Here is a 13,069-nt window from a genome sequence, read left to right on the forward strand (position 1 = left end):
AGAAGAAAAAGAAAGAGGCAGACAGAGTCCCAGCACTCAGAAATCTTTGTTGTAGTTAAAGCTCATTGTGAAACACAGACTCACGCAATGTAAGAAGTTGTTCCTCCAAGTGCTAAATTAAACATAAACTTAAGTACCGAAATGTATAATAGATACCTTCAGGATTAATTAAAGGAAAGTGTTGGACCTTCATCAAGGAAGGTTTCATGAGGGAAGAGAGACAGGAAATAAGTGCTGAGGATTTGGAGCTAAACAGTGGAGAAAAGGGTGTAAATGGCCTTTCCTTTTATCCCAGACCTCTTAGGAATCAGCCTGAGCAAAGCACTTAAGTCAGGAATTCATTTAATTATTTATTCATTGCCAGATTTCTGGTGGGAAGAGAAATTAGCATGATGTGTACAGGAAACAAAAAAAGCTCACTTAATGGAACAGAAAGGTCGATGGAGGGGGGGCTGTAAGGAAGAGGACACAGCTGTATGACAGGGTCAAATTCTGGACACCCAGAGTGACAGAAAAGGGATGGCCCCTGAGAAACTGCTCGAAGTTCCTGAAGAGGAAGAAGGAAGGACATTGAAAGTGGTATTCGAAAAATCCCTCGAGGAGCGGCGCTCAAGCTCCTTGGTGCCAGCCCGGTACATGTACATATACAGGTACATATACACGCACTCCCCCATTCACATATATATAGAGAGAGAGATGGACACACAGACAGACAGAGACAGAGACCCAGAGAGAAAGAGAGAAATATTTGCTTCCCTGAAAAACTCATTTGGCCATGCTAAATCTTCAAGAAAAATACTATTGGAATATGGCAATGAATACTCCGGAAGGCAAAAACAAGAGTCAATAATCCTCAATCTGTTTTTCTGTTTGTTTTTAAAGATTTTATTTATTTATTTATTTTTTAGAGAGGGGGAAAGGGAGGGAGAAATAGAGGGAGAGAAACATTGATGATGTGCAAGAGAAACATTGATCCGCTGCCCCTGGCGTGCTCCCAGCCTGGGAGCCGACCCACAACCCGGACATGTGCCCTGACTGGGAATCGAACCAGTGACTCTTCAGTCTGTGGGATGACACCCAACCCACTGAACCACACCACAGAGAGCCTCAGTCTGGTTTTCAGTTATTACCAGACAGCCCTGCTCTAGTCTGTTCTCTAATCCCATCATCCATAACATATTGTAGCTATGGTTTTCCATTACCAGTAAGCAGAGAATATCAGGAAGTTTCCTACCTGCACCCAGGAATCCATGCAGTTAAAGAAAGAATTTTCTTTCTTTTTTTTTTTTTCTTTTGCCCTAGAGACATAAGGCAATGGATGAGAAAGCAACATCTTTTCAACAAAATAAAAGTATTTCAAATGGCTTCATGTGCTTCACAGTTACTAAAAAGGCACAGAGACCAAATCTTGTTTTTCTACTGTCAGACCTGAAGTCTCATCCTTTAAGGAATCCATGACACCAGAGTTAATTAGAATAAATCTGCCCTAAATTGTAATGGGCTTCATTAAATAACAGAAAAACGTATTAGAATGTCTCTCTGCGGTGGAGGGGAGTGAAAATTGCCAAAGAATGGCTTTAATTTTAGAACACTGGGAAGAATTCCACGCAGCAGCAAACATAATTTCACTAAAGCTGCGTGAAAACATTATATACCTAAACAGCTACAAATCTTTGCTTGTAAAAATAACAGTAAAAGTGCAGGACTCCTAATGAATAAAAATGAAGTTGAAATCTATATCCAGTATTGGATTAGCTGCTAACAGATTTGGTCTAAATCTTGTTTTATGACCCTCTCGCTCAGCTCCAGACCATGTGGGTTTGTGTCTCCCCATTATGGGTTTATCAAATATGAAAGCCACCATCTCTCCTGGCCACCAGTCACTTAAACAAAAGGAGATGTAGTGTTCTTAACCGAGCTTGCCAACTGACACAGTAGGCAAAAGACCGAAGTGGCCAGAGGCTTCACAACAGGGCTGAGGCCCTTATGATCACTCTGCCCTCCTTCCTGCTGCGGGCGGGGCAGACAGTAATGCAGCCACAAAAAGGAATTCAGAACCCCTAGACGCACAAATTTGGTGCAGTCAGTTCAAACATTTCTCTAATTTGGTGTTAACAGTTTCTGAAGAAATGGTAGTAGCTATCACTCCAAATGACCTCTGGCTCTTTGTACCAGTCATCCCAAGCTTCTTATACAGTTAGTTGCTCTTCCAATTGCTTAGGTACGCAGCGGGCAGCAAGGTCAGATCTGGGTTAGCAAAGTAAAGGATTGGCTTTTGTTCTTTGCAACATTGATAGGAATCATGGGCAGCCAGGAGTTTGGATGATCAAACAATCCAGTGCTTTCAAGCAATACTATACCCACGTGCTTTTTCTAGTGTTGAGACATTGGCTGGCATTACTTCGTTCTGAAATACACAGTCTTCCCTCTCTTTTCAAAGACAGAGGGGACATGTAAACCTAGCCATGGACAATATTGAGGGGGGTGCCCAATTTGTGTTTGTTTGTACTGGTGGTTTAACACATTAGCTCTAAGCTGATTTAATAGAATACAACAAAACCTGCAAATAAAAAGATGTGCATCCATTGTTCACATCGACTGTACCTAGATCACACACAGTACCATTTAGTACGTTCTGCACTGCACTGTCTTCAATAAAGACCACTGCAGTATTACAGAGGAAGGCATGTCCTGGGCCAAAGGTGGACTATTAGTTCTCCATACCCAGAAGGCAAATAGACTAGAATTAATAACATAAGAGAGCATAAACTACACAACCCTAAACTGGGCCTCATTAGGAATAATAAAGAGAAACACACCCCTAACGGTTTTCCTTTTTTTTTTTTTTTTTTTCCTGAGGAAAACAGAATACATTTGACTCTTAAACAATGAGGTAGGGGGATAGTTAAGAGGCAGCAACAGCACCCTGCCCATTAAAAAATCTGTGTATGACTTTGACTCCCCCAAAGCTCAGTCATTCCTTGGTATCAACGGGGGATTGGTTCTAGGACCATAGATAGCAAATTCACAAATGCTCAAATCCCTTATACAAAGTGGTGTCGAACAATGCAGATGGCCAGCCCGCCTCATCTGGGATTCCCAACAGTGGATCCAACACCCAGGGCAACAGAGAGCCAACTATATTTATTTGTGCTAGAACTAAATGGCTCCTCTATAAAGAAGGGTTCTTGGCTAATCAGGGGAAAGATGGCTGGAATAGAGATGTGGGCGAGATGGGTATCAGGCCCAGCAAGAACATCGTTGTTAAAGAATCACCTCCGCTTCAATGTCCTTCCCCCTCCCTCATCCTCTCTGGATAGTCTGCCTAAAAGACAGACCCTCCCTCTCAGAGTATCTCCTAATATGAGACTACCTGTCTCAATTCCCATTTTCTCGGGAAGAGCCAATCAATCAAATTTCTCCCTATGAGTGAGGCAGTAGGTGTTCCTTCTAATTATTGGAAAATGTCTTAAACAGATGGTTACAACGGTGTTGTGTGCCAGCATTGTGACATGGTTTTCAGCCCTGGTAGAAGGTGAGAATCACTTGAGAATGTCACCAAAGTAGATTTTAAAACATATCAAAAGAGCCAGGTATCATGCCAAACCAATGAACTCAGAATAACTGGCGGTGGGGCTGAGGCACATCTTTGTTGTTTCTGTTTGTGTTTTAAAGCTCGAGAGGTGATCGTGATGCTAATGTTCAGTGCAAACCGAGAACCAATCCCTAGGAGGGTCGTTCCCAAAGTGTGGTCCCTGGAGCAGCATCAAGATCGAATGCAGATTCTCAGGCCCCACCCCCATCCTTGAGAATCAAGACTCCGAAGGTGGGACCCAAGCATCTCTTTCTCCGTGACCCTGACATGCACAGTCACGTCTGAGAACTGCTGCGTTAAACCAGTCATCCTTCTGTCCACGCACTCGGCCCATAAAGATGAAATGAAGTGGGTTTTTTGTTGTTTTTTTTTAATCTAATTTGGCATGGGAAATATCGTTAGGAAAGATTAATGACATACGATTAACAACATACTATAAAAGTTCAGAGGAAGAAACTATTAAACGTCATTGTGGGAAGGCTTTTCACGCAGCTCTTTCAGCAGTCTCTCCAATCATAATGAGGCACTATGACGTGACCTTGGCCAGGGCGAGGTCATGTCAGATGAGCCATGAGAAATCTGCTCCTCCAGTTACATAGAGTGAGCTCAACATCAGGAGAAATGACGAAAAGTTGCGTTTCCTTCTGTGTGAAGCCACTGATCTCATCCGATCCAACCCTCTGCACCCCCAGCGTCTTTCCCAGGAACAGAGCAATGAAGTTCTGCGGAATTGAAAGGCTCCGGCTCCGCACTGAGCAGGTGACCATGGCCCAACGAAGCTGGATTCCAAAAGCGCACACACACACATATACAAACACACGAGCCCTGAACGTGCGCCGTCCCTTACACCCACACACGCGCGCTTGACCCCCAGGCGTGCGCCGTCCTTTCCAGACCAGGAGCTTCTTTACTGCGTAGCCCGGCTTCTCACACGCAATCCAAAAGGAAGGAGGGGAGCAAGTGAGAAGCCAGAATAAGGAAAAGGGCTGATCTGCGGCTGCTTTACACCAGGAAGCTTCCGGAGGATGGGGCCGCCTCCCCGGTCGCTAGCTCGGGTGCGCCTCTGTCGCCGCCCGGGCGTCCTGTGCGAGGGTGCAGTATCCAGCGCAGAGCTGGGCGCGCGCCCGCATAACAAGAGGACCCGGGAAAGCTCCGGAAAGGACGGACATTTAGCGTTCAGAAATCGGCACACCCCACCGCCTTCGGGGAGTAACAGCCAGCTCCTGCTCGCGGCCCCTTGTGGCGAGAGTTGGCCCCGCTCCAACCCTGCTTTGTGGCCAGGACGCGCGGAGTGGGAGGAAGCTGGGCCCAGGGCGGGGACGCAGGGCGGGGACGCAGGACTGCAACTCTCCCTCTCCCGTTCTAGCCCCACCCCCTGTCTCTTTCTCGCTGATTCTCCCCTCGTCTCTTCCTCCTTTTCTGGACCTTTCTGCTGCTCTACTCCCAAACGTGGGCTTAACAGTGGGAGGGCCTGTGCCCTGCTGGACTCGACCTTGCACATTCCTGAAAGCATCTTCTAAATAGGGTCGAAAAAGGGAAAAGGGAAGGATAAAGCTGCTGGAAAGAATCAATGGCAATTATTTTGTCAATCTGTCACCCCTATGCGCACACCTGAAAACAGAGTCCAAAGTGGCTCTAGGCACAATTTTCAAGCAGACTAAATAAATGCCCAGTTAGGTTCCTGGGGCAAGAGTACTCGTGACAGTACCTTTGGGGAGAAGGCGGCTGGGGAGGGTGTCCAGAAAGGTGTAGAACAATGGTGTTCAGTCATGATAGCTGTAGCAATCACCTAGGAAACATGGAGATGTGGTGGAAAGGGGTGTGTATTTATGCACTCAGTATGGGGGTCGGGGTTTGCTTATGCATTCATTTTAAAAGGTAAAAACCATTTGTATGCTCTTGGAAGGGCCTGGACATAATTTAGGACTGCGTTGTTTTATTTTGTCTTTTTATACATTTTTTAAAAATCCTCACCTGAGGATATATTTATTGATCTTAGAGAGATTGAAAGGAGGAGAGAGACATCAATCAGTCCATGCCCCAGCTGGGGATCTGGGGTGGAACTTGGCAGCCGAGGTATGCGCCTTGATCCAAATCAAGCCCACAGCCTTTTGGTGTACCAGATTACCCTCCAGCCAACTGAGCCACACTGTCCAGAGCTGGTTTTTGTTTCGATTTTTTAAATTCCTTAGTTGATTCTAAAATACCATCATGATTCAAAACTGCTAATATAAAGCAGTTTTCAAAATGTGGTTTCAGGCCCAGCAGCAGAAGAATCAACATCAACTTGAGAGCTTGTTAGAAATGCAAATTCTCAGGTCCACCCAGGAGGGTCTGGACCAAAAACTCTGGAGGGGCGGCCCAGCAATCTGTACTTTCACAAAGATTCCAGGTTATGCGGTGCAGGTTCACTGAGAACCATTAGGAAGCTGGCTGGCCTGTGCTGCCCAGAAAGCCAAGAATGACTTGAAAAAGGCTGCAAACAAAGACAAAGGCGATAGACCTCTGCGGCCCGCAACACCAAAATATTTCCTAGGCTAACCCTGTACAGAAAGGGACCCCATGCCAGACTAAATGGTGATACGATGGGGGACTCTGTAAGCCCATCAGACACTGGCAGTAGGAGATCACTAAGCAATTTCATGAAGTACAGGTGACCCTCTGCATGTTTGCCTTTCACACCTGGAGATTCAACCACCTGTGGATGGAAAATATTTGAAAAGAAAAATTCCAAAAAAGTTGCTCCCTAAACAATACAACAATTATTTGTATTGCATTTAAATTTTATTAGGTATTATAAGTAATCTTGAGAGAATATAAACTATAAGGGAGGATTGCATAAGTTATATACAACTACTATACCTTTTTATATGAGGGACTTGAGCATCCTCTGGTTTTGGTGTCCAAGGGGATCCTGGAACCAATCCCCCTTGGATACCAAGGGGCAGCTATAGTGAGGTGCTGGGGAATGCAGGGGAAGATGTCAAAAGTAGAGAGAGGGAATACCTTTTATTCTCATTCACATGAAAGACCAGATTTGCTTAAGAGATGTACTAAAATCACTGGAGGTTAAAGTAAAGTTTTCCTTTTTGTAAATGTGCACTGTTATTAGCCTCATGCAAATAGGTATTTAGGATGGTCCTATGTGACATACGTGAGCAGCAGCAGTCTTCCAAGTGGAATCCGAAGTCAGCTAGTTCCATCCTCAGCTCCCGCTCAGCAGCCCTGTCTACTCTACACAGGCCGTTTGTGTCTGGGATGGCTTTCCCCAAGCTGCTTGAGGACAGAAAATAGAAGCCATATTTATCTCCACATTTATCACCTGAAGTACTGTGATAGGTGTATCTACTCAATAAAAGTGTTTTATTTTTAAATTACGTATATGTGGTTCTCCAAGATGTAGTGCCAACTCTCTGCATATGTGCTAGGTTAGGTATTTGGAGAAATTGTACCAACTGTCAGGGAGGAGGCTGATAAAATCAAGGCTCTGAGGCATCCAAAATAATAAACATTTTACACATATATATAATACATGTAAAAAAATATATATATATATATAATGCCTGTCTTTGATACAATGGTATGTCTCTGCATAAAATGGGGGTATATCTTTTACCACTCAGAATAAACATTCCATTGGAGAAATTACTGTTGGTTACTATTGTTAGTGTTATCTCTTCACCTAACAAGGTCACCTCCCTCTTCACCCCGCTACATAAGGTTAGAAAACCAAACGTGTATGCTCATATTTCCATATTAAAGGCCAGAATTGTGGCATCCATTTCTACTGAGTGGTGTTATTTCTAGGTCCTGGCTCACAGCCACTACTAATACTGCTTGGCAGTGGTGAGGCTAAAAATGAATTCTATTAAAAGAAAAATAAATAAATGACAAGTTATTTATATGTTAACAAGTTGCTCTTCATTTAGCATGGAATCTGTTTTAAAATATGTAATTCTTTTAATCCACAATTAATGTAAAATGATTGTATTTTAGCACAGTATTATATATTTTAATAAGAGCCTTTTTTTCCCAAAAAATATTATATGGTAATTTGGGGGAAAGACAATCATTTTGAGATTTGGTAGCCTTTTCTGAAAAATTAAAAAAAAAAACAACGACAAAATGTCATTACTTAAAAAACAAATATTTGTTTCCTCAGACTTAATTCTGTTGGAATTAATCGCCATGTTTCAAGGTCATTTCCTGCCATCCGGGCACCCTACCTGCCATTAAATTCATATTAGGTGTAGCAACACTGGCATAACCTACTGCAGTGAAACTTCAGTATTTTTAGGATCTAGAAATGCATCATTGTCAAGCATAGAGCACCTCGATAAACCCAGCTGGAGGCAGCTATCCCATGAAGGCTCATTTATGCATGTAACTATAAAGACACATCTTGAACTTTTATCTTTAGCTCAGTAATTTTTAAAAACCTACTGAATGACAGTATCACTTTATGAAAATAATACGAATATCTAGTGTGAAGTTTCCTAGCTGTTTGAATTATGTATAGATGTTGAAATAACATATTTAGAACACTACTAAATAACAGAAATCACTATAAAGTCACCATGAAGACCATTTTATTAAAGACATACAAATACCATAATACCATATAAAATTTTTGCTTGAAACATTGATTATTTTTGCTTTTGAAATCCAGGTTGTCTTGTTGCCTATTTAGCACCACATTTTCCCAAGCAAGAGTAATTATTTTAAAATATGGCAAGGGGAAAAATATGCATCAGGAAAAAAATATATGCAGGTTTGCCCCCATATCAATAGAGATCCAGTCCTATATTTCAAACTCTCTTACCAGTTACTATCTATTCTTGGGCACCCGGACTCACTAATTTCACACTGATATCCCTATGGTATTAAGTTGCTGAATGTTTCTAGAAGGTCACGAGGCCCATCTGGTAAGTGGAGATTACTAAGGTAAAAGTCTCCCCAGCGGAAGCATATAGCATCTGCTTTCATAATCAGATCTTCTTAGCAAGTTGGGCTTCTCAGGGTGGCTTCTTGTTGGCCATGTAAATGTTCATGCAGTTCCCATGTTGAAAGTTCTCCTTATTGCTATAGGTCAGCCAAACAGTCACATAATTTTGAGATTGGAAGATGATCGTGCCTTTGGACCTCCTCCCCAAAAAGCATCCCAGGAAATCATGTTAAATCCATCCCCCTTTCAAGAAAGTCAAGTATTAGAGCAGACAAGGCCAACCACCTGCATGTTCCAACCTTTTTTATTGGAGGAGAGTCTCCAACAACCGTGTAATATAATCCCCCTTCCTGAGATAGCTTAAATCTTATTGTTCTACACAACCAAGTAATTCCCAACGCAATCAAGGATTCAAGGCTGAACCATGATCAAAAGACTGAGCTACTTTGAAGGAGGCTAAGAAGAAACTGATACTGGTAAGATACGTGGCTATCTAACTATATCAGTTCGGGACTGTTCAAGAAGCAGAACCCATGTCAGACAATTCCACAGAATGAAAAAGCGCAAGCATGGAATTGGGGGGGGGGCACCCAGACAACAGCAGGGGCATACTGTGCCCTGTGAGACTGCAGGACCAGAGGGAGGGGCTAATGTTAGTAGAGCACAAGGGCTAGGGCTGCCCATCAGGGTCTGGAGTCACAGAGGGAGATGCTGACCAGCAGAGCTGCAATCACAGGGGAGGTGCATCAATGGTTAGAAATCCACCCCAAGTAGGAATACTGGGGGTAAAAGAAATTTCCTGACTCCTCGGCTATCTCCTGCCTCTGTGCCCCATTGACCAAACTTCACTGGAAGCTGGTTGTCGAAGGGGCTAGGAAAATGCAGTTGGAAGGGATCAGCCTCTCACCGTACAGGTAAGGGTGAGATAAGGGTGGGGATGAGGATAGAGAGCAAAGAGGTTGACCAGAAATCCACTTTTCACCCATATTGGTTACTAGATTTGCATCAATAAGTATGACAGACCTTATTGACAAAACATGGTCTTGTATGATCATGTATGATAGATAAAACATGGTCTATTCAAGATCTCTGTAGGCCTGGACCTGAAGTGGAAAATAGCAATTCACATGAACTCAGTAGTAACCAGTGGATGACATGATCTGACATAAAGTGGTCAGAAATCATCTGAAAATATTATTCCATCAACATAGATTCTATCAGCATAGCAAGAGCCACAACATGTTGTTCTTACCTTCAATTCACCCTCTGGCAATGATGTTAGTGGTACCATGCTTCAGAATGGGAAAGGAGGAATAAAAAGTGATCATTTATCGAGCCCTACCATGTTCCGCAACCTGGATTGAATGTTTTATACACGCTGCCTCATTTAATCTTTATGAAGCTTTGCATTCAGATACAATTCTCTTTGAGTCTCTCATGATTATGCACATGTTAGAAGTGAAGCCACTTCCAATTTTTATTCCAGAGTACTTTTGTATAGTAAACAGCCTTGAAAGATAGAGATGATATTTCCCTTAGCGCAGAGGGCAGGGTTTTGTTTTGTTTTGTTTTACTATCCAGTATAATAAAGATAACCTCTTAATTTGGGACAAAGTTCAGGGTTACTTACAGTCCATTATAAAAGGTCTTTAAGTTCGGGATTTCTGAGCTGGGTTGCAAACTCACTTAGTACACAGCATCCATCTGGTCTGCTTGGCATCACAAAGCGGGCTTGGCTGACAAGAAGGCCTAGCAATGAACATAAAATTCGGGGTCCTTGACATGCCATGAGTAATAAAGTCCTTAGTCTCTGACCCAGGAGTCTTGTGTCTCCTGCCAGCATCCTTGAAAGTGTCGCAGGTTAATTTGCTAGCTTGCAACTAGGATACAATCTCAGATCCTTCCCAGTCCTGGACAGCAGGCATGGGACTGAGAGAAGCAAGCAGGATGCCTGGGGCACTGACTTTAGGGAGGCATTGACTCAGGACCCGGTGAGGCCTGCTCTGCTGGGACCTCCTTCACCCACTCTAGTCCTAGCCTTGTTTGACATCTGGTACAGTGAGTTTTTTTAATGACTAAATATTTTAGTCATTCTATAGATGAATTGTTTAGATGATGTTGTGAGCCTGAGTTCTGTCTCCATCCCAACCACATTTTCCAGTATATGTAGATATTCATGCACGAAGTATTAGCAGGAATGGAGGCACCAAGAAGAAACCGACTGATAGGAAAAAAATATATAAGAAGCCTTCAAACTGCTGAGTGGAACGTGGACACTGACATCTGGGATAGTACTCTGACACTGGAGGTCCGGATGCAGGTCTCCAGTTGCACCACAAGTAGACTGCAGGCCACTGGGCTCTGCTGCCCGGCAACACTAATGTGTCGCCTGGCCTTCACACAGGTGACATCGGAACTCCCTTTGGAATTTTCTACGCTGAAGAAATATCCACACTATAGAAAATTGGCAGCTATGAAAGAATAAGTCCGTCTGAACTAAAATGCTTTGCAGACCATGAAGGAAAGTGGCAGAGCTGTAAACATTAATGGACCTTGTAAACAGGAGTTTCAGACATTATATCCAAACATTGCGGCCGAGGAGTCAAATTTTTTTTTCTCTAGTGTCAGAGGCAAGCACTGGGGAAAACACCATTGGCAGCGTCATAGGATGCTATTAACGTGTTTTGTAGAATATAAGATGAAAGAGGATGTGTCAGGGGGATCTGAAGTGACACTTTCATTCAGATCACTTAAAGTTAAAAAGAAAAATCCCTCCTAAATGAAGTCTTTAGCTCCCTATCAGAAAGGTTAAATTGGGAATGGTGAAGTGAAAAGCCTGGTCTCCACTGGTACACGTTGACATTAGAATCTGCTGTGTTGTTCCTTTTTGATGACACACATGGGTGGGAACGACGAGGGGAGACAAGGTCAAACTTAAAGACTGAAATGAATGCTGTATTTTAGAAAATTAAAAGATATAAAACACTGTCGTGTCTAGAGCTCCTGAAATCCCCACCTTAGAGTAATGAAAATTACCCTATACTTAATTTTATTAGATACCATAACAGACATAAATAAGGCAAGATCCATATACAGGCATAAGGACATTCACATATAAATACATAAATATGCATTTATGTATATTTATGTATTTACATATATGTATGTACATATACATAAATGTGCATATATGGATGTATGTGTGTGTGTATACAGACACACAAACATACACATAACACAGCCAAACCACAGTCAGTCCTATTAAGGCAGTATTCTATAAAGAATGATACTTAGTTGTACCTATCTTGGGACTCAGTACTTTTACTAAGATCATCAGGTAAAAGCCTTTCAGCCCTATTGCATCTGTATCAACCCAAAGGTACCTTTAAAATTATACTGAACGGAGAATGATTGAACTGACATAATACAAGACATATTTAATTTTACTAATCAGTTAATTTATGCACTGACAGTGAATTACCTTGAGCAAGTTACTTAATGTCTCCTAGCTTCAGTTTTCTCCTGAGGAACATAACAGGAAAGAATACCTTTCCATCACTGCGGATTAAATGAAATCATGCAAATCAAGTGCTTGGCAAACACTCAGATTTTAAAGTGTTAGCTATTTTTTATCATGCGTAACATAGAAAATATATGTTCTCCTTGCTGGGAACTGGTGAAAAGCGTTAGCTGGGTATAAGGCTAAGCATCAGATCTGCAGCTCTCTTCTGATCGCTGGCATCTGATTGCCGTCTTCGGAGTCCCTCCTGAGGTTCTCATTCTGCCCTTCATGGGGGTCAGATGACTCCCAGCACCGGCGCTGAGAATTCTCAGATGCTATCTGCAGTACCTCAGAAGTTCACATTGCAATATCCAAGTCTTTGTCGACCAGGGTAAATGATCTTCCAACTCTCCTCCAAAGTGCCCCTCTGAATGCCTGCCAAGGATTACTCATGTCCCTGAAACTGGCTTCTCCCTGGAAATGTGCATCCTGCAGCTTCCTGTTCCTCTTTGAGGGCCGCATGCCTGGCACTTCTGTTTGCCACCAGATCTGTGTCCTGCGCTGCGCTCTGCCCCAGGTGTGGGAGAACCTGACTCTGTGGTGTTTCTGGTAGGAAGAATCACCTCTGAGTTTGGTCATTGCTGAAAAGAAGCCCCCGTTGTGTAACCTGTAAACCAGGAGGCCGCCTGGGTGGCTCCACAGAACGTCAACCTGCCTTGCGACAGCAGCCAAGAATAACATTTTACAAACGTCACTCCCAATATTTTGTGTACTGCAAAATAGTTGAGACAGAAAAAATGAGACTGATTTCTATAGAACCACACTCAAGGGGAGTTATGATTACAGACAGTGTGGCATATCCCACCCCCGTCACCAGCCGGCATTTACGTAATTCTTTCTATGTGCTAGATACCGTTCTACACATTTTAAATAGAAGAATTCACTTAATCCTCAAGAGAAAGACTAGGAGACAAAAACTAGTATTTCTGCTGTTTTACAGGTGAGGAATTGTAGGCACAGAGGAGTT

The sequence above is a fragment of the Pteronotus mesoamericanus genome, unplaced genomic scaffold (assembly GCF_021234165.1).
Source record: "Pteronotus mesoamericanus isolate MK-2021 breed Mesoamerican mustached bat unplaced genomic scaffold, CSHL_Meso_final contig_94, whole genome shotgun sequence".
Taxonomy (NCBI): Eukaryota; Metazoa; Chordata; class Mammalia; order Chiroptera; family Mormoopidae; genus Pteronotus; species Pteronotus mesoamericanus.